Source organism: Terrapene carolina, unplaced genomic scaffold (assembly GCF_002925995.2).
Source record: "Terrapene carolina triunguis isolate 2854851 unplaced genomic scaffold, T_m_triunguis-2.0 Scaffold17, whole genome shotgun sequence".
In the NCBI taxonomy this organism is placed as follows: domain Eukaryota; kingdom Metazoa; phylum Chordata; order Testudines; family Emydidae; genus Terrapene; species Terrapene triunguis.
Window position 1 is genome coordinate 5,549,619 of NW_020664368.1, and position 26,445 is coordinate 5,576,063.

Genomic DNA, 26,445 nt, shown 5'->3' on the forward strand with positions numbered 1-26,445 from the left:
TTCTTTCTTTCTTTCTTTCTTTCTTTCTTTCTTTCTTTCTTTCTTTCTTTCTTTCTTTCTTAAGAAACATATCAAAGGAGTTTGGTATCTTGGCTGTTTTTGAGCCATCATTTTATTACCTAGCCTTCCTTATTTATTAATGGACCTCCTTTCTCCATAATACATCTTTCCCCCTGAATATATTTGTAAAAGCCCTTCTTATTCCCTTTTACTCCTTGGTTAGCATTTACTTCTGCTTTTTTTGTTGCTCTTACCTCCCTGCCCCACCTAATTATCGGACTTACTGACTGTGTGTATCCATGTTTGTGCTTTTCCATCTCTAGTATACTATATTTTTAAACCTTAGATCATTGATTGGTCCCTTTTTTGCTTGTTCCTTGCATTCATCTTTTTTCATTGTAAGTCTACTGGGCCTTAATTATATTGAATTTGGGGAATTCCTAGCCTTTACTATGGTGATACTGATAGATTTTAATACCTTTTCCTGTTGCACTTATTCCTGTAGCAACCTGATCCTGCAATCCTTCTGCAGGGAAGGCTCCCTTAGCTTCCTTAGAAGTTCTACTCACAGGCTTGAGCTCTTGGTTTGAATTCTCCAAAATGTACTTTTCTGAAATTGAAAATCTTTGCACTGCTGTATTCCAGGAATTCATTCTTTACTCTGTCAAATTCAAGTATCCTGTAGTCACTGATTGCCAGCTTCTCAGTTTCTTCCTGTCAGTAAGCAGTATCATTGATTCAGAATGGCTTGTCCTCTGCCACTGGTATCCACCTGCTAGATCTTAACGTTGTCTCAAGGTAATTTAGTAATCCCTGGTTATGTATGTTTGGCTCTATTTGTTCTGATTATACAGTTACTGTATCCTATTTAGTATCCTCTGAATGCTGGTCCAGATATATTTCATTCGTTCTCTTCCTCAGTCTTGGTGGTCTGGAACAGATGTCCATAGTCATTTCTCCTCTCTCTTTCATCCTTTGTATCCCTAACTAAGTTTTTCACTACCACAATCTTCACTGCTGAATCACAGCTTGTTGAGATAGTAAAGTGTTTTGACATACACCCCTTTCCCTCGTCTTCCCTTCCTATCTCCCCTAGTGCTTAGATACTCTGGTGATGGTGCTATGAAGAACCCTAACATAGGTTGCATCCTTCTACAGTGATATTCTATTTACAGTAATCATCCCACTAAGTGCCTACTAGCTCTTAATGAGTATAATTTCATGTATTTATTATAACAGTTATTAGTATTACAGTAATGCCTAGAAGCCCCAATTGAGATCAGTTCCCCATTGTGCTAGGAACTATACATACACATATAGTAAGAAATGGCTCCAGGCCAGCAGAGCTTACTAGTTAAATATTTTTCATTCTTTTTTTCTTTATCCTTATAAAATATACCGGACAATATACTAATAATGGACTCAAATACTGCAGCAGCACTACTGCATTGATTCCTATTCCTCTGGTATTGTTCATTTCACACTATGTAAACAAACAGATTGTTAGGCTTCTTCAGATTGCATGATTCCCCTCATACCACCACAAACTCCATGAGCCTCTTTATTAGTATTTTTGATCCCTCTGTGAGCCAATATTATAAAATCCTTCCATAAATTTGGGCGCGTGCACATTTCATCTTATACAGAGAACATGTAGGGCAACTTAAAAAAATTCCAAATTCTCTGCTCGTGTCCATGAAAAGTTAACTCTCTCTGGAGGAAAAAGACTCACAAAAATAGGAAATTGAAAGGAAAATCCCCTATTGACTGTTGGATACCGAAAACTTCATAGGAGTCTCACTGAGATTGTTAACCTCAGATGCTTCTCTGCTGCTTTAGATATAATCTTGTATTTTTCATTTTGTATCTGAGTGCACCTAATTATTTCTACAAAAATATAACATAAATGTGCATATAAATTATAGATTAGGGATGAGGATATACTAGCAAGTTATTCTGTATAGTTCAGCTACCTTTTTTCCATTCTATTAGTTTAAGTTTGATGTGATTTAATCTGTCTTTAAACTTCTTCCAGAATTGCTCGCATTATTCCTTATTTGCTCTTTGCAAAGCCTCCACATATGAAAAGTTATTTACAGTGGCACTTGCACTTGTTAAAACTTAATAGGAAAAATCCTTGTAAGCAGCACCATGGTATCTGTCACAGTCACAAGCAATAATTTTGTTTCCAAAAGCTGTCTGATACTCTTTTTGAGAAAAGATGCCCTGCTGATATGGAAATTGCATGTGCTCTACTCAAATGGACAGAGAGAAAGTGCGAAGGACCAAATTTAATGCTGGAATTAGCTGTAACTCCTGTGATTTTGTTGGTTCTGCCTCCAATTCATTTGGCTCCCAATTCTTCTGCAAGGCATTGCAAGAGTTAATGATGTAGTCTCCACTGCCCCTGGATGTAGTGCTGACTCTTCTATGTCACTGCAGGGCAATGCTGCTAACCCTTGTGATTTTTATTGGGAGTCTTATGATATTTGGTGTTTTTCTTACAGTCCCAGTTCTGGAGGCATATGGTCAGGTGAGAATCTCAGATTTCATTCAATAAAAGGAATATGTTTCCTGTCCACATAGTTATGGAGAAATGCTTTCAAATATGACCTGAGTGCAGCCTAAAGGTAAATCAGAAGGCAAACAAAACCACAACATTTATGAGGTTTTTAAATGTCTCATGATTTTTAAGCCAACTTCATTAATTTATTGGGGACTAACTCCTGATCTTTGACTGTTTGGGGCTGGCTCTTTGTCTTCTGAGTTTTCTGGGCTTCTGGCTCAACTGCCTCAAACCAGTTTGTCAAGTTCTGTGGGAGCTTGAGCCTCGGGGTCAATTGCTCTCTCATTGTCTTGTAACAACCCTCAAGTGTTTGCTGAGGGAGTGTCCGACCTCGAGTCGTTCCTCTGCCTTCCTGTTTGTTTCCTAACTGCTCTGTTAATATTATCAATATAGCTATACAATAAATATCCCGCTAACTGGGTCACAATGCACTATTCATAAATTATTACAGAGCAGACCCACTTCCCCCCCAGTTTGTTTTAGCATTAAAAATATGATGTTTATCTTAACCTATATCTGTTCCATTTTCCATGGTACGGTGCATGAACACAGCTAGTGTCACTGTTAGACTATCTTTCATAAATTAGGCAAAAATATTGGAATATTTTACAATACAAATGCAAGTTTCCTAGGCACATTAGAAAGTAACACAAATTTTGCACTGCTCCAGAATTCATGAATTTTCATTCAATATTGTGAAATACTTTGATATATGTGGGGGGGGTAGGGGAGAAGAGATATTGCAGCAAGATTTTTTCAGCCATAGAAGTTGGTTGTTTAACAGAGATATAATGTGTGCCAATGTCATGGCTGGGGTAAAAAAGCAGATACCAGGGGAAAGTTGGGCCCTACTGAAGCCAGTTGGAGTTTTGTCATTGATGTCAATGAGGCCGGGATTTGACCTTGAGTTTGTAGACACCAAAAGCATTATAAGCACAGACAGAAGAATTCAGACATGCTTTATTTTAAAAATTGTAATCTGGCCCTTCACGTGTACTCAGAGTGTGCACACAAACCCATTGCAAATCCTAGCTGACTTGCTTTTTGCCACCCAAATGGGAATCAGAGCTGTGGAACTGAATTTTCTCCAGGCCAGTAACAGATCACAGTCATTATTATTATTTGTATAAGCACTGACATCATGCTTGATGCTGAATAAGAGCCAAATCAAAGATAGTTCCTTTTCCAAAGGATTCACAATCTGAAACAGAGACACGACGGATCGAAACCACCAACACATTGCACATAGGTTACCAAGCAGCCATCAGACAGCAAGGATTAGTGCTGGTAGACACTTTCCACATTTGGACTTTTTGACACTTTAAATTGAAAATTTGATTTCTATATATATACAAAAATTGATTTTTTTTAATGAAAATATTTCATTCAAAACATTTGGGTTTTTTGATTGTTGGAATTTTCGGACTTTCAGAGTTTTCAACACAACATTTTGTTAAAAATTTGATTTCATTGACAATTTTGGGTTTTTTTGACCAGTCCTATTAATGACATCCACTCTCTCCTCACTATAGTGTTGTATTGAATTTGAACGGATGACTAAGAGGCACTTACATACGACAAGTATAGGCTTATTCGATGGCAGGCTCTTTATAGTGTGAGTCATCCAGTCTCTATGCAAGTGCTACTATTCCAGTAGCATTTTTGGACATTCACTGATGTGCACTTCCCTATTTAGAGTTGAAGCACAAAAGACAAAAAGCACATACAATAATTGTATAAACCCGTGTAAGTGCCAAGAGTGCAGAGTGAGATTCTACAAATGGCAAAGAGAGAGGGAGAGACTTTCTGAGTCTGACAAGTTACTACAAAGTTAACTCCCCCCCCATCACTGGTGTTTATATAACTATTTTCAAAGATGGCATTTTGAGCTTTATGTTGCATTAGTCAATGATGTGTTTTAGCTGAGAAACAACAGAATTCAAGTTCAGCTCAATTCAAACACACACAAAATATTTTACCATCTTTTGTTTTATCTCCCCTTTCAGAGACAGCATAAGAGAAATATGTTCCGAATGACAGCATCTCTGACAACGCGTGCTTTTTGTTCTTCCTTTTGTTCTTCTCTCTCTGAAAAGCCACGTGGCAAAGATTGCTGGAGCACATTCCTTACATAAATATGAACTACATACTGTACACCTCCTAATGGGGTAGCGGGAACCTTTAGACTCTGGCCTAGTAAGGGGCTGTGCTCCCAGAGTAGTCTGGAGAAGGAATTGTGATGGTCGGTCACCGTTCTTTCATGGCTTCTCTCTTGCTTCAGGGCAGGCAAAGAGTTAATGAAGTCTTTGAAAAGGTGCAGCTTATTTCCCACCTTGTATCCAGCCAGTGAGTATAGGCCGGGGTGCAACCAACTGTCTTCCCACTGCCTGTCCTTCTCCGCTCACTGAAGCGTAGGCCCTACGCTCTGCTGCAGAGCCAACCCCAAAACCCCAGGTGGCTCAATCAGGGGGTGAATCACTGAGTAAGACAACAAAGCACCCTAGCCCCCAAGTAGGAAAGCCGAACAACGATTAAAGTAATTTATTGGGATGGGTCACACCTAGGCACCAAGACCTGGCTCTTCAGCTTCTCCAATAAGTGCCCTGCACAGAGGGCATGTCTGCACTGTGGCAGGAAACGTGCTTCCCAGCTTGGATAGACAGACACAGGCTAGCTCTGCTCGAGCGAATGTGCTAAAAATAGCAGTGTAGCTGGGGCTGCACTGGCAGCAGCTTGGTCTAGCCATCTGACTATGTACCAAGGGGGTCTGGGAGGGTTTGTACTCAGGAGCCTGAGCTGTTGCCTGTGCTACCCCCGGCTATGCTGCTATTACTCGAGTTAGTCTCTCTACTCAAGCTGGGAAGCATGCTCCCAGCTGCAGTGTAGATGTACCTAGATAGACAATAAGAGACAGACAAAGGGGGCTCCAAAGAGGAGGGAGCATACTTGAAATCTCTTTCTATAACACAATTGTGACATTGCACCCCATATTCGTCACAGTGATATTATTATGATATGATTATGACATAATTATGATGTATTTTATGTAAAATAAGTCATGTGAGATGTCATTGGAAAAGTTATGATTTGGTGAATATGATTATTCTATTTGTATGCAAGTATCATTTTGTATATGAGGTTATGAATATTGACTATGTATCTGTATTTCAAATGTAGTTACACCTGGGTAATGCCCACTAGACAAGATGCTTTCAGTCTAGATAGTGGGTGGGGAATGGCCTATTCAGGGCAATGGGCCATTAGGAAAAAAAAATAGGCCTTAGGAGACGTATATCTCCCACCTGGCGAACCTTCCTGAAAACGCTACAGACAGCCTACAAGTAATGGCTGCTATGACTCTACAAGGACATGTGGTGAGACCAGATGTCTCTGGACTCCATCTTGGGGTGTCAGTATTTTTCCACAGACTGGTCTGGGAATCAAGCTTTGGGAACAAAGGGTTCCTGTCATATGCAAAAGCTATATAAGGAAGGCAGTGACATCATCTAGTGTTCTTCACTCCCCACACAAGAAGACTCCTGAAAACACCTGAGGAACAAAGACTGAACTGGGGGATGTGCTGGACCCAGTTAAATGGATTTCTAGCCTGTGAATGAAACACCTGGGGATTCCAAGCTGTAAAGCAAGTGCAGTTTGCCTCTTAAGAATCTGCAGCCTGCTTGTATCATCTCTTAGGGCGAGAATTTGCTATTCATATCCAATCTATTTAGTATATTAAGCTCAGTTTGAATTTTTTGTTTATTTGCTAGGTAATCTGCTTTGCTCTGTTTGCTATCACTTATAAATAAGGCTGCGAGTTTGTCACGGAGGTCACGGAAGTCATAGATGCCGTGACTTTCCGTGACCTCCATGACTTTTGCAGCAGCTGGTGCGCCTGGCTCAGGGGCAGCTCAGGCAGCCCCTGTGCCAGTAGCACCAGCTGCTGCTGGGGCAGTCTCGGGCCACTGCGCCCCCTCCCCCAGCAGAGTTTGGGTGTGAGAGGGGGCAGGGGGTTGGGGCACGGGACAGGGTGAGGTGGGCTCTGGGCGATGCTTATCTGGGGGACTCCCCAGAAGCGAAGACATCCCCCTTGCTTAGCTCCTAGGCAGAGGCGTGGCCAGCAGCTTTACGCACTGCCTCCATATGCAGGCACTGGCCCCGCAGCTCCCATTGGCTGCAGTTCCCATTGGCTGCAGTTCCCAGCCAATGGGAGCTGTGAAGCCAGCACTCTGGGTGCAGGCAGCACACAGAGCTGCCTGGCCACGCCTCTGCCTAGAAACTGAGGGGGATGTCGCCGCTTCTAGGGAGCCGCCTCACCCAGTCCTGTGCCCCAACCCTCTTCCCCCTTCCCCCCCCCCAGCACCAATGGGGGTCCTCAGCCATGCGCTGCTGCCCGACCTCCCCTTCCCAGAACCTGGGCTGCCCTCCCCTAGCACCCGCGGCACCCCTAGAAAGCTCCCCCCAAGTTTTAGTCAGGCGTATATAGTAAAAGTTATGGACAGGTCACGGGCCGTGAATTTTTGTTTACTGCCCATGACTTTTACTAAAAATACCCGTGACTAAATACCTTTGTGTAAGATAATGCTGTTGTAGTGCACAGAGATCTGAGATTTTGAAAGTGCAGCAGGTGCTCTGAAAATATAGCCCAGTGTTTAACTGCATGCTTTTTGAGCGTCTGACCTGTACGTGTTTTGAACTAAAACACCCTAATTTTAGGAATTTCAACTATTTGTTTTTAACCTGAACTTTCTATTTCTTGACCTAGATCTGTAAGCACTTACATGGATAACTTTACTGTGCACAAAGATAAGCATCTACCTAAATGCTTATTTATAGACTTTTCTATGGTTGTCATCTCTGTAGTAGCTGAGTGTGTCACAAAGTGTCACGAATTGTCCTCACAAAACCTCAGTGAGATAGGGAAGTATTACTACCCCCATTTTACCTTTGGGGAAACCAACGTACAGAAGTTAAATGACTACGGTCACTTTCAATTAAAATAGCTATGCATTTGACTAGTGCATAGTATTTGAATAGTGCATGGTATTTACATGCTTAACTGTGCCTGAAAAAGTTTTTCTAGGTATATACAGTAAGCAGTGCTTATAAGCATGGGTAATCGTCTATGGCTAGGAAAGGCTATTAGAGAACAGTTCCAAAGTTTGTTATGGGTGTGTTTGTGTGTGTGAGAGAGAAATGATGGGATTTATTCTAAGTGCAGCTCTAGCTTTTTTCGTTTTTCTTTTTCTTTTTATATCTGGCCCACCAGCTGTACTGGCAGAACAGAGAAGTTTCCAAAGGCTGCTGAAGCCAGTATGCAAAGCAGCAAAGATAATAAAGAAGCAACAAAGAGAGGCACACAGTATATTTTCAGAGCAAGGTCATTGTTCATTAATATTGCTACAGAAAGCTTGACTCCACACAGTTTTCTTCGTGTTCAAGTTATCAAACTGCATGATACTCAGAGTCATTGTCTGCATATAGAGTAGCGTGATTAGACTTTTGGCTGATAAAACTGGGATAGCTGGCTTAGCTTATGCTCAGCTTGGTGGCATTTGTCTGTTTGGAAGTAACACAATAACTTTGGAACGCTGTCTCTGATCAATTCCAAAATTTCAGGGCGTGTTCTAGGCATGAATGGGCAGAACCTATTGATGAAGGGAGGACGACAGAATGGGGGACCTGGCAGGGCAGCAGTGGGAGTGGGGGACATACAGAGTGCCTGGCATGAAGGAAGGGGTAGGGGATAGTTGCAGGGAATGGGAGGGCAGCACCCAGGGAGTTTGTGGGGAGGGAATGGAGGGATGCACTCAGCCGACAGAAGCAACAAAATGTGCGACCCCCTGGTTTAGTAAACTGCAAATTTATGCTCCAAGGACCAAATTCTGACCCTGTATGTGCCCACCCACCTTCTAATTTGGCCCTAATTGTTACACATGATTGGTATGGATGGGAGATTCCCCTGTCCAGCATCACCAGTCAGAAGTCTCCTACCCTACCCATCCTGAATTGAGATGGTCCACTTATAACCCTGCCACGATTTAGTGAGTCTAAATCTCTGAGCCTTCATTTCCATGATGGGAAGGGCCTTCTGAGTACCCAGAGCTCCCGTAGAGATGTGATGCGGGGTGTGAGGGAGCAGCACTTACAAACAGAGTATTAGGGAGCTGCAGCACTCAGTGTCCAAGAGTGGACACAGTGAAATGACATGGTCCAATGGACATGTGTTAGTTAAAACTGGTCTAGGTGCCAATTCTGCAGCCCTTTACTCAAACAGGCAGTTCATCTGAAGTGGAACTCCTCATGTGAGAAAGGGCTGCAGCATCAAGCTCCATACGACTCAAATATCAGGATATTCATTTATTTTCTAAATGAAGGCCATATGGACTAGATCATTCACAGCACCCAGTCATAACTGTAGTGCCTGTAGGATCCTGAGTTCAGGGCTAGATCCCCCTAGAGCTTCCTGGGGTGCAGAACACCTCAAAGCGGCCGGGAGAGGATGGGAGATGCACTTTAGTTCAGTGTTTGCAAGAGCTCTGTTATTATAAACTCTGTTCCCCGAGCTGAAATTTCACATGGTTTTAGCCAACGAGATAAACTAAACAGAGCAGTTTAAAATAGAGTCAATATGGACATTGTAAATGCCAGGAGGGCCGAAGGAAGATTTTGTGTGTTCTCAGTGTTTCCATCCTAATTCAAATACTGCTTCAAGTTGCAAGCAAAACATGCGGCAGTCCATTAATCTATAATGGAGATAAGCCTTTGGATCTTTATGAAATATACAAATAGATACATGTAAAATAAAAAAGCAACATTTTGCACTTCTGCAGTGCCTTCCCACAGAGGCTCTCAAAGCACTGTACCAACATTAAAGAACAAAGTCTCAGAGCACCCCAGCCAGGTGGATAAATGTCATTAACCCTATTTTACAGGGGAGGAAACTGAGCCACAGAAAGATTCCTGTGACTTGAGCCAAGTCACACAGGAAGGCCCTGTCAGCTCTGGAAATGCAACCCAGATCTCCTCACTCTTCGGCCTGTGCTTCCTCTATGAGGCCATCCTTATGTCCTCTTGCAGCCATACTGACATTTAAAATAATCAACAGCTACTGTGTATCAAAAGTAAGTGTCTTTTTTTGAAATAAGTTTAATTTGCATAATCATGAGTAAATTGTCACTTGGATGCCTGTACCTCACTCCCAACTAGTTTCTTCATGACCATAGGAGGTGTGGGAGGTGCTATGTAGCAAAGTATATATAATAGGGTAGTCTGTTTTTTTTAACATGAGGGTTGCATTTATAAATTTAGGCTCTGTGTTTCAAGTGCCATAGGGCTGTTTCTGTCCTATCGACTGCTCACACTGCAATAGGCTGCTTGGGTTGCCCAGCACATTCTAATTCCCTTCTGGCACAAAACATTTAATTGCTTCTATGATTTGGTCAGCTCACGTACTGCCTTACTGTTAATAATCCCAGGTGTCATATAATTTAGAATATTGGGCCAAATTAAGCAAGGGCAACATCAGCCAGCAAAGTTCCACCTGCTTACCCCAGGTCTCAATATTTGGCCCAAACACTTTGACCAGTCACTAGCTAGGGGAAATAATCAGAAGGACATGCATCTGCTGCATAAAGGCCATGGGAAATGAAATAGTTCCCACAAGGAAACCCAACATGCTAAGTTTGATTAGAATGTAGCAGTCTGTTACACCTTGTGATAGAGTGAATCACAAAGAAGCCACAGGTGTGAATGACATAAGCCATGAAAATGTGATTATGAGTGGTGAAATGACGATTCAGTGTCAATAAAACAGTCCACGCAAAGTGCATGTGTTAAGAATTTCAAGCTGGTTAGCAACTAAAGCTGTCATGAGGATTTCTGGACTGATGGGATGTTTCATAATTCACAGGTAAAAAAATAGTAGCACTAAGTATTTTTGTGGTATTTTTTCAAAATGCTTCACAAACATTAATTAATTCCCCTGTTAGGTAGTAGGTAAGAGCCTAACATGCTATTGGCCTTGGATAGTAATTCCATGCTGGATAGTAATTCCATGCTCTAATAATAAGAATATGGCAGTAGGGATATATTACCGACCACCTGACCTGGATGGTGATAGTGACTGTGAAATGCTCAGGGAGATTAGAGAGGCTATTGAAATAAAAAACTCAATAATAATGGGGGATTTCAACTATCCCCATATTGATTGGGTACATGTCACCTCAGGATGGGATGCAGAGATATAGTTTCTTGACATCTTATATGACTGCTTCTTGGAGCAGCTAGTCCTGGAACCCACAAGAGGAGAGGCAATTCTTGATTTAGTCCTAAGTGGAGCACAGGATCTGGTCCAAGAGGTGCATATAGTTGGACCGCTTGGTAATAGTGACCATAATATAATTAAATTTAACATCCCCGTGGCATGGAAAATACCACAGCAGCCCAACAATGTAGTATTTAATTTCAGAAAGGGGGATTAGACAAAAATGAGGAGGTTAGTTAAACAGAAATTAAAAAGTGCAGTGCAAAAAGTGAAATCCCTTCAAGCTGCATGGAAACTTTTTAAAGACACCACAATAGAGGCTCAGCTTAAATGTATACCCCAAATTAAAAAACATAGAGAACCAAAAAAGTGCCAGTGTGGCTAAATATCAAAGTAAAAGAAGCAGTGAAAGGAAAAAGGCATCCTTTAACAAGTGGAAGTTAAATTCTAGTAAGGAAAACAGAAAGGAGCATAAACTCTGGCAAATGAAGTATAAAAATATAATTAGGAAGATCAAAAAAAGAATTTGAAGAACAGCTAGCCAAAGACTCAAAAAGTAATAGCAATTTTTTTAAAGTACATCAGAAGCAGGAAGCCTTCTAAACAATCAGTGGGGCCGCTGGATGGTCAAGATGCTAAAGGAGCACTCAAGGATGATAAGGCCATTGTGGAGAAATTCTTTGCATCAGTCTTCACAGCTGAAGATGTGAGGGAGATTCCCAAACTTGAGCCATTTTTTTAGGTGACAAATCTGAGGAACTGTCCCAGATTGAGGTGTCATTAGAGGAAGTTTTGGAACAAATTGGTAAACGAAACAGCAATAAGTCACCAGGAGCAGATGGTATTACCCAAGAGTTCTGAAGGAACTCAAATGTGAAATTGCAGAACTACTAATTGTAGTTTGTAGCCTATCATTTAAATCAGCTTCTGTACCAAATGACTGGAGGATAGCTAATGTGACACCAATTTTTGAAAAGGGCTCCAGAGGTGATCCCGGCAATTACAGGCCAGTAAACCTCACTTCAGTCTGGGCAAACTGGTTGAAACTATAATAAAGAACAAAATTGTCAGACATATAGATGAACATAATTTGTTGGGGAAAAGTCAACATGGTTTTTGTAAAGGGAAATCATGCCTCACCAATCTACTGGAATTCTTTGAGGGGGTCAACAAGCATGTGGGACAAGGGGGATCCAGTGGATATAGTGTACTTAGATTTTCAGAAAGCCTTTGACAAGGTCCCTCACCAAAGGCTCTTAAGCAAAGTAAACTGTCATGAGATAAGAGGGAAGGTCCTCTCATGGACTGGTAACTAGTTAAAAGATAAGAAACAAAGGATAGGAAAAAATAGTCAGTTAGTTTTCAGAATGGAGAGAGGTAAATAATGGTGTCCCCCAACGGTCTGTACTGGGCCCAGTCCTATTCAACATATTCATAAATGATCTGGAAAAAGGGGTAAACAGTGAGGTGGCAAAATTTGCAGATGATACAAAACTACTCAAGATAGTTAAGTCCCAGGCAGACTGCAAAGAGCTACAAAAAGATATCTCAAAACCTGGTGACTGGGCAACAAAATGGCAGATGAAATTCAATGTTGATAAATGCAAAGTAATGCACATTGGGAAACATAATCCCAACTATACATATGAAACCATGGGGTCTAAATTAGCTGTTACCACTCAAGAACTAGATCTTGGAGTCATTGTGGATAGTTCTGAAAACATCCACTCAATGTGCAGTGGCAGTGAAAAAAGTGAACAGAATGTTGTGAATCATTGATGTAAGCAGGGTCTGAATGAATGCTTCCCTGACAGCCAGGAGCGGCGCCAGAGTTTTTGGCGCCCTAGGCGGGGGTCCTTCTGTGCTCCCGGTCGTCGGGGCACTTAGGCGGCGGGTCCCGGAGTGAGTGAAGGACCTGCCGCAGAATTGCCGCCAAGGGCAGCAAAATGCCACCCCCCCAAATCCTGGTGCCGGTCGCCTAAATGGAAGCGCCGGCCCTGCTGACAGCTAGCTGGGAGGGGTAGAGACTTGGGTGTGTTTATGTATATACAGTTTGCTCCTGCTCTGCTTACATATTCAGCAAAAAGTGATGAACTTTGGCTGGTGTTGGGTACAAATCACCTAAGTACTGAATGCAGGGGTAGTGAAATATAGTTACCAATGTTGTAATAATTGTAGGAATACAGGAAAGCAGGACAAGTTGTGGTAGGACTGTGTTTCTGCCCTGCCGGCTAAGAGCTAAAAATCACTGAGAGTTGAAATCACTTGAGATGGGGCAGTGTTTCTGCCCAGCCTGCAAAGAGCTGAAAATTACTAAGAGACTGATGTGCAGCGGTGACAGCAGAGAGGCAGGTGGCAGCAAAAGGCAACTGATAGTCAGCTGGTGAATGAGTGGCTGGTGCGGGGGAGAGGCGTGATGAGTGGCCAGCAGGGTGGCTGGTGGAGAGGCGCAGTGAGCAGGCGGCCAGTGTGAACGGCGAGCAGGGTGGCTGGCAGAGAGGGGCGGCGAGCAAGTGCCTGAACAGTGGAGTGAATAAGGTGCCTCTTTACCCCACCGGGGGGGAAGGGGGAGGGGAGGTGAACTCTGCAGAAGCACCTCTGAACTCTGGGTCTGCACTGACCAAGGACAGCAACTGTAAGGGGTACATAAAAGGGTTGGACACATGAAAGGAACTCTTGGGTTGCTGGATTTAGGAACCTGAGGGGAAAAGGGCACTGCCCAACCTACTTGGGGGTGGGTCTTTTGCTCATGGTTTACGTTTATGAAGCCTGTTTGCGGTGTTTTCCCAAATTAATGCTGAGTTACTTCCCTCCTTTAATTAAAAATTTCTTTTCTACACTGAGACTCTGTGCTTGCGAGTGGGGATTATTGCCTCTCAGAGGTGCCAAAGGGTGGTGTGTAAATTACCCAGGTTACTAGGTGGGGCTCAAGCCGGTTCTGTGTTCTATCCATGGAAAGGAATCCCTGGATATTGAACCCGGTCCTGGTTGCTGCTGGCTCCACCTGGCAGAAGGGTTACATTAAGAAAGGGATAGATAAGACAGAAAATATCATATTGCCTCTATATAAATCCATGGTACGCCCACATCTTGAATACTGAGTGCAGATGTGGTCACCTCATCTCAAAAAAGATATATTGGAATTGGAAAAGGTTTAGAAAAGGGCAACAAAAATGATTAGGGGTGTGGAACAGCTGCGAAATGAGGAGAGATTAATAATACTGGGACTTTTCAGCTTGGAAAAGAGATGAGTAAGGAGGGATATGATAGAGGTTTGTAAAATCATGACTGGTGTCGAGAAAATAAATAAGGAAGTGTTATTTACTCCTTCTCATAACATACAAACTAGGAGTCACCAAATGAAATTAATAGGCAGCAGATTTAAAATAAACAAAAGGAAGTATTTTTTCACACAACACTTAGTTAATCTGTGGAACTCCTTGCCAGAGGATGTTGTGAAGGCCAAGACTATGGATATGTCTATACTGGCAGAGTTACATCGCCGGCAGTTACATTGCCACTCAGAGAGCACTGAAGGGAAACCGCTGTTGTGTGTTCACACTGTCAGCTCCCTGCGCAATAGCATGTTCACACTTGCGGCACTTGCATTGGTATTCAGAGCAGTGCACTCTGGGCAGCTATCCCCCAGAGCACCTCTTTCTCTTCTGCCGCTAAGACTTGTGGGAAAGTGGAGGGGGTCACGGGACATCCTAGATCCTGTCCCAATGCCCCATGATGCATTGCTTCGCATCGCAGCAATCCCTGTGCTTCCGTCTGCATTTGGCGCCATCTTTCAATGGTATGTGTACTGGGCGCCCTGCCTCTTCGGTCTGCAGGAATGGATCACGCACTGTTGACCAATATGCTGCTCGCTCTCACTAACACATCATGAGTGGCAGTGGAGTTATTCCTTAAACTACAAAGGCAAGAGGAGTTTGACATTGATCTTGCCACACGTAGTAGCTATGACACGAGATTGCTTGTGACATTCATGGAGGTGCTGACCACAGTGGAATGCCGCTTTTGGGCTCAGGAAACAAGCACTGAGTGGTGGGATCACATCGTTATGCACGTCTGGGATGACGAGCAGTGGCTGCAGAACTTTCGGACGAGGAAAGCCACATTCATGGGACTGTGTGATGAGCTCACCTTAGCCTTGCATAGCAAGGACAGGAGAATGAGAGGTGCCCTGCCGTTGGAGAAGAGTGTGGCGATTGCACTGTGGAAGCTGGCTACTCCAGAGTGCTACCGATCGGTCGCTAACCAGTTCTGAGTGGGAAAGTCAACCTTTGGACTTGTGTTGACAGAAGTGTGCAGGGCCATTAATTGCATCCTGCTCCAAAAGACCATGACTCTGGGCAACATGCGTGACATTCTGGATGGCTTTGCACAAATGGGCTTCCCTAACTGTGGAGGGGTGATAGATGGCACACATATTCCAATTCTGGCACCAAACCACCTAGCCATGAGTACATTAATCAGAAGTGGTATTTCTCTATGGTTCTCCAGGCGCTTGTGGATCACCATGGGCATTTCACGGACATTAACGCAGGCTGGTCCGGAAAAGTGCATGACGCACGCATCTTTCGGAACACTGGCCTGTTCAGGAAGCTGCAAGCAGGGACTTTCTTCCTGGACCAGAAGATCACCGTAGGGGAAGTCAAAATGCCCATTGTGATCCTGGGAGACCCTGCCTATCCCTTAATGCTCTGGCTTATGAAGCTATACCTGGGGAACCTTGACAGCAGCAAGAAGCGGTTCAACAACATGCTGAGCAAGTGCAGAATGACTGTTGAGTGTGCTTTTGGCTGTTTAAAGGCCTGCTGGTGCTGCCTATATGGGAGGCTGGACCTGGCTGATGACAATATTCCTATGCTTATAGCCGCGTGCTGTATACTCCATAATATTTGTGAAGGGAAGGGTGATAGCTTCACTCAGAGCTGGACCGCTAAGGCTCAGTGCCTGGAGGCTGAATTTGAACAGCCAGAGACCAGGGCTATTAGAGGGGTACAGCGCGGGGCCATAAGGATCAGGGATGCCTTGAGGCAGCAATTTGAAGCTGAAAGACACTAATATTTGTTGCTATGCTCAGGAGTGCAATGCTTGTAATGCTAGGAGGTGATTGTGATTGGTGCAGATGATGCACTGTGACGGTTTAAGAAAATTGACTGTTGCTTTGCAGGGCTCTGTTTGCTTTCAATTAATGGAATAAAGATTGATTTCAAACCAAAACAACAACCAGAGGAGAGAGACAAACAAAAAACCACATCAGCACTATAGGGGGTGGGGGAAGGGAGGGTCCCAGGAGGAGGTGGGGTCCCTGGACAGTTAAAGATTTGTGTATGTCCAGGTATCATATGCAACCTTGTCCTTTGGAGTACAGTGCAGTGGGTACTGTTCTTCAGCAGAGCTAAACTGCAGAGGGATGGGTCCTGGGAGTCTACAGCGTTGGACTGTGATGGGACAGGAGTGGAATGCATCGGGTACAGACTGGAGCGAGGAGGTTGATAAGAGTGTGTTGGGGGTGTCTGGGGGGCATGTGGGAAAGAGTTTTGCAACAGCGGCTGCAGGGGAGGACGGGCGTGGAGCTGCTCTGTTTGCAGTGCTAGTAGTGCCTGGAGCATGTCCGCTTGGTGCTCCATAATGTTTAAGAGCCGCTCCATGGCTTCATTCTGGTGTGCCGTGTTCTCCTTTTGGTCCCTCTTCTCACTGTCCCACCACTCCTTCAATTCTTGTTTTTTGGCCGCAGAGTGCATCATGACATTATGCAGAAAGTCTTCTTTAGTTTTTCATGGCTGCTTTCTAATTCTGCACAGCCGTTCAGCCGGCGATAACAAAGAGGGAGGCTGGGTTCCCAAGGTCATATCTGTGAAGCCAAAATGAAACATTTTACAGAAGCAGTATTGTTTGCAACACACAGACCACTGATTCAGTGATTTAAAACACAGCCACTATTCACATACGTATCAGCAACCGGCTGACCCCAGGCAAGCACACGTGAGCCACAAGACCCCCAAAATGGTGAGTAACTGCAGGGGCAGGGGAAATCGGTGTTCCAGGATCATACTGTACACTGAGTATCTTGGGGAGAACCAGCATTGTGGGGGAGCCTGTTAATCATTATGGAAGCTATCTCTCTGCTGATGGTGAGCAGGGAATCAAGGGAGGGTCTTCTCCAAGACTGCGGCTTCCGCCCTGGCCCTTACGCGGCTCACCTGTGTACAGCAACGGAAGAGTGTTGCAGGAAAGTTACCCTTAATGGGGCAAGAAACAAAGCAGCTCTGCCAAAGAACCTGTGACAGTGGATTGCCCAGTATCTCCATGAGAGTGTCGTGGAGATTTCTGAGGCAGATTCCCGTGAAGTGAGGGAGTCAATCAACACCCTGTTCCGCTGCTCAGACTAGGCATGTGGTGGTACACGCATCATACAGACACAAGCCTGCTTTCTGCAACCCTCCTGCCCCCAACAACTCACTTAAGTGGTTCCCAAAATCAAAGCCACTTACCAGGGACCTCCTCTCCTGTTTGTGCTTCAACAAGCTCCGACTGCTGAGACTGGCTAGCCCCCTCCATGGTAGAGAAGAGCTTCTGGCTGCATGCATCTCTCACCTCTGAGTTGTCCTCTGCCTCTGGGTCCCACTCCCCCTCCATATCCTCGTCCAAGATTTCCTCCTCCTGGCTCAGTCCACTCTCGATTGGCACGCGAGCCACTGAAGTATCCACAGTGGCCTTCGCAGTGGAGGTGGGGTCGCCACCAAGTATCACGTCCAGCTCTTTGTAGAACCGGCAGCTTGGAGCAGCGGTTTGCCTCCTGCGCCTTGTGGTAAGCATTCCGCAGCTCCTTCGCTTTGACCCTGCACTGCAGTGTGTCCCGGTCATGGCCCCTTTCTATCATGTATTGTGAAATCTGTCCGTAGGTATCATAATTCCTATGGCTGGAGCGCAGCTGGGACTGCCTGCACAGCTTCCTCTCCCCAAATGCTGATGAGGTCCAGCAGCTCAGCATTGCTCCAAGTGGGGGATCACCTGGTGCATGGAGCAGGCTTGGCCATCTGGAAAGATGCTCTGAGACCACTGCACGCATCACCAAGCAAACAGGAAGGGGACTTTCAAAATTCCAAAGGAATTTACAGTTGGTCACCTGAGGGAAGGGCAGTACAGTTCAAACCGATGATCAGAGAGGTGAGAACAGGCATTGTGGGACACCTCCCGGAGGCCAATCGCAACGCTGTAATTAACCAGGGTGTCTACACTGGCACTGCAGTGCTGTAGCCCCGGTGCATAAAGCTGTATGCCTCTCGTCGGGGTGGTTTTCTTACAGCACTGCAACTGAGCAGTTTCTGTGCACTAAGTGGCTTGGCAGTGTGTACGCCTCGGGAGTTACACTGCAGAAAGCTGCTTTACTGCGCAGAAATTTGCCAGTGTAGACAAGGCCTATAACAGGGTTCAAAAAAGAACTAGATAAGTTCCTTGAGGATAGGTCCACCAATGGCTATTAGCCAGGATGGACAGGGATGGTGTCCCTAGCCTCTGTTTACCAGAAGCTGGGAATGGGCGATGGGATGGATCACTTGATGATTACCTGTTCTGTTCATTCCCTCTGGAGCACCTGGCATTGGCCACTGTTGGAAGACAGGATACTGGGATAGATGGTCTGACCCAGTATGGCTGTTCTTATGTTCTTTTTACAAATAACAACTTATAACAAGAATAGGTAGATATTATTAGCCACATTTACAGATGGGGAAAAGGGAAACACAGAGCAGTTAAAAGACCATAACAAAGCACATATCAAAGATGAGAGTAGAATTTAGGAGCCCCTACTAGGTAACCCAGCATTTGATCCACTAAACCATGCTGCTTTGCCCTCCCTTATGCAGACAGCAGGAAACAGTTTCCCCATCCTGCAAGAATTTGCAATTCTGAAATAGACGAGGCTTTCTTCTGGCAACTAGCAGAAGTTGCTAGATCGCAGGCCCTGGTTCTCATGGGAGACTTTAATCACCCTGATATCTGCTGGGAGAGCAATACAGCGGTGCACAGACAATCCAGGAAGTTTTTGGAAAGTGTAGGGGACAATTTCCTGGTGCAAGTGCTGGAGGAACCAACTAGGGGCAGAGCTTTTCTTGACCTGCTGCTCACAAACAGGGAAGAATTAGTAGGGGAAGCAAAAGTGGATGGGAACCTGGGAGGCAGTGACCATGAGATGGTCGAGTTCAGGATCCTGACACAAGGAAGAAAGGAGAGCAGCAGAATACGGACCCTGGACTTCAGAAAAGCAGACTTTGACTCCCTCAGGGAACAGATGGGCAGGATCCCCTGGGAGAATAACATGAAAGGCAAAGGGGTCCAGGAGAGCTGGCTGTATTTTAAAGAATCCTTATTGCGGTTGCAGGAACAAACCATCCCGATGAAAGAAAGAATAGTAAATATGGCAGGCGACCAGCTTGGCTAAACAGTGAAATCCTTGCTGATCTTAAACGCAAAAAAGAAGCTTACAAGAAGTGGAAGATTGGACAAATGACCAGGGAGGAGTATAAAAATATTGCTCAGGCATGCAGGAGTGAAATCAGGAAGGCCAAATCACACTTGGAGTTGCAGCTAGCAAGAGATGTTAAGAGTAACAAGAAGGGTTTCTACAGGTATGTTAGCAACAAGAAGAAAGTCAAGGAAAGTGTGGGCCCCTTACTGAATGAGGGAGGCAACCTAATGACTGAGGATGTGGAAAAAACTAATGTACTCAATGATTTTTTTGCCTCTGTCTTCACAAACAAGGTCAGCTCCCAGACTGCTGCACTGGGCAGCACAATATGGGGAGAAGGTGACCAGCCCTCTGTGGAGAAAGAAGTGGTTCGGGACTATTTAGAAAAACTGGACGTGCACAAGTCCATGGGGCCGGATGCGCTGCATCCGAGGGTGCTAAAGGAGTTGGTGGATGAGATTGCAGAGCCATTAGCCATTATTTTTGAAAACTCATGGCGATCAGGGGAGGTCCCGGATGACTGGAAAAAGGCTAATGTAGTGCCCATCTTTAAAAAAGGGAAGAAGGAGGATCCAGGGAACTACAGGCCAGTCAGCCTCACCTCAGTCCCTGGAAAAATCATGGAGCAGGTCCTCAAGGAATCAATTATGAAACACTTAGAGGAGAAGAAAGTGATCAGGAACAGTCAGCATGGATTCACCAAGGGGAAGTCGTGCCTGACTAACCTAATTGCCTTCTATGATGAGATAACTGGATCTGTGGATGAGGGGAAAGCAGTGGATGTGTTATTCCTTGACTTTAGCAAAGCTTTTGATACGGTCTCCCACAGTATTCTTGCTGCCAAGTTAAAGAAGTATGGGCTGGATGAATGGACTGTAAGGTGGATAGAAAGCTGGCTAGATCGTCGGGCTCAACGGGTTGTGATCAATGGCTCCATGTCTAGTTGGCAGCCAGTTTCAAGCGGAGTGCCCCAAGGGTCGGTCCTGGGGCCGGTTTTGTTTAATATCTTTATTAATGATCTGGAGGATGGTGTGGACTGCACTCTCAGCAAGTTTGCCGATGACACTAAACTAGGAGGCGTGGTAGATACACTAGAGGGTAGGGATCGGATACAGAGGGACCTAGACAAATTAGAGGATTGGGCCAAAAGAAACCTGATGAGGTTCAACAAGGACAAGTGCAGAGTCCTGCATTTAGGACGGAAGAATCCCATGCACAGCTACAGACTAGGGACCGAATGGCTAGGTAGCAGTTCTGCAGAAAAGGACCTAGGGGTCACAGTGGACGAGAAGCTGGATATGAGTCAACAGTGTGCTCTTGTTGCCAAGAAGGCTAACGGCATTTTGGGCTGTATAAGTAGAGGCATTGCCAGCAGATCGAGGGACGTGATCGTTCCCCTTTATTCGACATTGGTGAGGCCTCATCTGGAGTACTGTGTCCAGTTTTGGGCCCCACACTACAAGAAGGATGTGGAAAAATTGGAAAGAGTCCAGCGGAGGGCAACAAAAATGATTAGGGGTCTGGAGCGCATGACTTATGAGGAGAGGCTGAGGGAACTGGGATTGTTTAGTCTCCAGAAGAGAAAAATGAGGGGGGATTTGATAGTAGCCTTCAACTACCTGAAGGGGGGTTCCAAAGAGGATGGAGCTCGGCTGTTCTCAGAGGTGGCAGATGACAGAACAAGGAGCAATGGTCTCAAGTTGCAGTGGGGGAGGTCTAGGTTGGATATTAGGAAACACTATTTCACTAGGAGGGTGGTGAAGCACTGGAATGCTTTACCTAGGGAGGTGGTGGAGTCTCCTTCCTTGGAGGTTTTTAAGGCCCGGCTTGACAAAGCCCTGGCTGGGATGATTTAGTTGGGAATTGGTCCTGCTTTGAGCAGGGGGTTGGACTAGATGACCTCCTGAGGTCCCTTCCAACCCTGATGTTCTATGATTCTATGGTTCTATGATTCTAATATTTTCTCACCCTGTATCAGGATGAAAGGTTAGAATCTTGAACCTTTTTGCAAATTGCAAATCTGAAAAAAAAATTCAAATCAGGTCTATCAAAACATTTTGTTTCGATAATTTTGAAATGCTGCCTTTGATTTTGACCATTTACAATTTTTTAATATTTTTTCTAGAAATTAACTTAAATTTCAAAATGAAAAGTTGTCTCAGTCTGAAAATGAGAATTGTTCATTGTAAAAAATGCTGAAGCAGGACATTGAGACACTTTGAAGCCTTTTTTTAAATTGTTTTTAAAAGGTACAGTTGCGTATTGTGTTGGTTTCAATGAATAGGCATTTTTGATCAAAAAATTCCCAACCAGCTCTATTTACACCATCTAACCACGTTCTTTTTTCCAATCTGCCCTGCTCCCTCTTCCTTCTCTTTTAGTCATTCTGTTTAAATGTTCCCTTCTGGAAGCTTTTTTCTAAGACTTAGATGTTGGCATATCCCAGGCTTTAAAAAGTTGTTGTATAAAGTTTAGAAGTGTTTGGAGTATTCTCTTTTATAAATTAAACCAGTAAATTGAAGTAATATGGCAGAACACCAGGAATACATCCAACTCATTAAATTTACAATTTTTTATTGAACAAAATCTTAAACCAGTTTGATTGAACACCAGGGTATTTAGGTAAAACTGGTTTAGTTAACTGTATAAATGCTGGAGAGGCTGCCAACTAAAACCTAATCTGTCCCTCTTTAATCTTTCCTTGCCACAAATTACAAAAGTAATAGAGCAATAAATACATGGAAAGATCTTTCAACAGTTCTGAATACAAAGATTTCTCAAAAATGTTCAATATTGGAATTGATAGATGAATTAAATCGGTCAGCAAACACTGAGAAATGGATATTGATGTCTGGGTTGTTAGGGAAAAGTCCAACACTTTGAAAATGGAAGTCTCCCCACCTTGAAAAAAGAACAGGAGTACTTGTGGCACTTTAGAGACTAACAAATTTATTAGAGCATAAGCTTTCGTGGGCTACAACCCACTTCTTCGGATGCATATAGAGTCTAGTCTCTAAGGTGCCACAAGTACTCCTGTTCTTTTTGCGGATACAGACTAACACGGCTGCTACTCTGAAATCTGATCCCCACCTTGAGTATATCTAGAGTGGATGAAAGGCTTCTCAAACAAAGCTTGGACAGAGAAAATAATTTTATATTGGCAACAAAATGGGGAAAATACTCTCAGGGCCAGACTGCAGCCCATCCTGTAGACCAGGGGTCAGCAACCTTTCAGAAGTGATGTGCCGAGTCTTCATTTATTCACTCTAATTTAAGGTTTCGCGTGCCATTAATACATTTTAACGTTTTTAGAAGGTCTCTTTCTATAAGTCTATAATATATAACTAAACTATTGTATGTAAAGTAAATAAGGTTTTTAAAATGTTTAAGAAGCTTCATTTAAAATTAAATTAAAATGCAGAGCCCCCTGGACTGGTGGCCAGGACCCGGGCAGTGTGAGTACCACTGAAAATCAGCTTGCGTGCCACCTTCGGCACGTGTGCCATAGGTTGCCTACCCCTGCTGTAGACCATGCCAGAGAATAAGGGGGGACAAGGCCTCCTTACTCCCCTGCGTCATCTACCCATAAATAGCAGCATGGAGGAGAAAGCAGCACGTGTGGGTTTTTTGTTTCCACCTGCCATGTATGTGGGTGGGAAGGGAAGGAGTCTTGACTCTTCCTTCACAAAGCACTGGCTGCTATAGCTGCTCCAGTATGCCAGGGGTTTATGCTGCCCCAGGTAAAGGGATGATGCAGAATATGTCCCTCCCAGAGCAGGTGGAAACTGAGAGGTAGATTTTTGACTGAGTTCAATACTGCTTCCTGTCCTGGGGCAGTGCAACAATGCACTGTCCCATACACCAGGCTTATGGCAAAGTCACAATTGACCTCTTAGTTGGGTGTCACATGGCTACATTAATAGGTTTGTGATATGAGATATGCTTTGATGTCTTTAGTCATAGGAACTTTCAGAGACTCATTTCTAGCTAATATACACTGATTTTAATGAGCCTTTCCTGTGTAGCTAATGGGCCAGACCCTTTACATGTGTAAACAGGACTTGCACCATTAAAGACAATAGAGCTATGCTGATTTACACCAGCTGCATTTGATGGGAGCTGCATCTGAGCCATAACTGGGGAAGGAAGTTTGACTTCAACAATATATTAATATTTTTCACTTTTATTAGGCTATTAGAAAATGGTCTTTCCTCTTTTTCCCTAGCTTTCACTGCTCCTTTGTGGACTTACACCAGGACAATATTCTTGTTGAAATGAAGTTGTCAATTAGATTGTTGCTATTGTTAAATTATATTTATTGTGACATTTCCAATGATTGCTGTTGCTTTGTTAAAAAACTAGTGCATGTTTTGGCCCAGTCCTATCAGGTGTTGATCCTGATGGTTCCCATTGACTTCAATGAGAATTTAAAGTGCTCAGTGCCCCACAAGTGTTGTTTAGTATGTTGCAGGATCTGATTCAACAATATAATCAGTACAGGCCCAATCCAACTGGGAATAAACTGGAGTTTTTCCAAAGGAGACTAGATTAGGATAGTGGTTAATTTCCCAATGTTTCAGATTAGCACATTTTCTGTTAGAAGAATCTGCCACACTTTGCTGAAAACCAAGGGGAGGAGGGCTAGCTCAGTGGTTTGAATATTGGCTTGCTAAACCCAGGGTTGTGAGTTCAATCCTTGAGGGGGACACTTAGGGATCTGGGGCCAAATCAGTACGTGGTCCTGCTAGTGAAGGCAGGGGGCTGGACTCCATGACCTTCCAGGGTCCCTTCTAGCTCTATGAGATCGGTATATCTCCATTGGTCTGACTGTAAGTAGTAGCAATCAGTACAGGAGACATCAACTTTTGCTGTTACACACTTGCTGTCTATCTCAAATAAAGCAAAAAAATGTTGATCCGTACAGGAAAATGTACAAATCTGAATGATTTGTCTCATTAGCAGGTCCCAGAAGAGTCAGATCCTCAGCTGGTATAAGATGGCCTAATTCTATCAACTTGTAGGGAAGTAGACCAATTTACACCTGCTAAGGATCTGGCCCTAGACTCTAGAGCAGTTGCGCCACATGTGTCTGAAATGTCAGTTGCAGGTACACTGCCAGTATATGTCTAATGCTTACATTTTATATAACCAGTGGGGAACTCACTGAAACTATGGAGCATTTGATATTATACAACTGGACACGATTTATCTCCATACTCTAGCCCAGGGGTCGGCAACGTTGGCACCCTGGCGAGCTGCATGCCAACGTTGTCGACCCCTGCTCTAGCCCTTCAGTTGCTCTCTGCCCTCCTTATTCTAACCTGATTGAAATCATGGGACTTCGGGTGATGCCTCCTGATGACTCAGTTCATGTCCTTATGCTTGACATGACACATGTCCTGCATCTGGTATAGTAACAAGTACACTTAGTTCAGAGATGGGATAAGTGGCAAATGGTCCTCATATTCAGTGCATTTTTGAAGTTTCTTTCTTCTCTTTTCTTTTTTTTAAAATTATTTTTAGGAGGAAAATTAAATTGCCTGAGACCTATATCCGTATTAGAGTCTTCACTTAGCAGATCTGCAAAAAAAGGAATATAACAGTAGGTTTGCTAGGTGATTGATCATCAAAATGAGAGTAGGTTAGCATTTCCATCCCCTGCCAATGTACGATTGCTCTCTTTGGTATATTTGGTGCTTTTCCCTGCCTAGTATTGAATGGCTCAAGCAATGGGGCTATTGCTGCTTCTCTAGGGAGAAGATTCCATTCTTACTGGGACAGATTCTCCTCTTCATTTTCATGAGTGGAAGGGAGCCCAAACAGTTCGAACACAAGTGGGAGTGCAGAGAGGAATAGGGCGGGTTCTGCAGCATGCTCCCCTGCTTCCTGGATCCCGTGCTGCTTGTCCCGCAGAGGTCTGTGAGGTCAAGCCTCTGTGGTTATTAGGAACAGAGGCAGGGGCTGGAGCTGGAACGCATCTGGACCCAGAGCCTCAAAAGGTATTTAGATATATGAAATCAATTGGAATAAGGTGCCTAAATACCTCTAAGGATCTCAGCCTTGCTCCCTGCAGCATGCCCCTCTTCTGACCCTGCAGCGCTGAAGTTGGATATCTGAACTGGAGTTAATGGAGCTTTAAACAGCATTAGCACACTTAACTACCCTCTGTAGCTGTAAGGGGAAGTCAGCCAATGGCAGTATGATTTCTGCTGGAGCTGTGCTATGGGGGGGAAAGGAAGCACAGATGTCCTTGGGCAATCTGCTGGTTTAAGGGGCTTGCCCATTTTCATTATGACAGGGCAGGGGCAAACACTGGAGTAATGAAGAACTAACTCTGTCTGCTGAAACTCATAGGGTTTCCTTCCCTAGATGCAAAAAACTGCATAGGAGAGAACATTACCCATGGTGGTAAAAATTTTTTCCTCATACTTAATCTTAATTTTCCTTGCTCATTTTCCGTTCACTTCTCTTACTTAAACAACCTGGGGCGATGAACAAGGATGAAGGGGTGGGTCCCACGGGAGTAAAAAGCAGGGAGTATTCTGGAAGCTTTGTAAATGGAGGATGTGGGTTACATGTCAGAAAGTCATGCTTCCTCTGACTCTAAAATGAAGAGATTCATTTTAAAAGGAGCTTAAGGGCTCCTCATTCCACAGACATACACATCCAAATCAGACTGCAGTCAATGGGCGCTACATCTGCCTGTCTGGGGGATGATTGGGACTCTGATTTCTGATATAGTGGGTAGGACTGCATGGGGATAGCTGTTCGCTTCAACACTTAATCGCTGCTTAAGTAAAACAACATACTCCATGTTTCTGTCTCCAACAACAAGCCATTTTTCAAAGACATTGCATTGGTTCACTCATTCTTTTCCTCCTTTCCTTATATCCTCCAGTTATTTTCTACTTTCCTTCCGTCTTCTTGCTGTCTTCTGTGTCCTCTGTTTTTCATTATAGTTGCTGTAGCATTCTGATTCTGAACACTGCTCTAATAATTGTACCAGCTACATCTTGCTATTAGAATTTGCCCTCTGTCTTCTCATCTGTTTCAGTAATTGACCTCTTTATTTGTCAGTTTAACATTTTCATTCCTTGCTCATTGTCATTACTCCACTGATTCAACCTCACT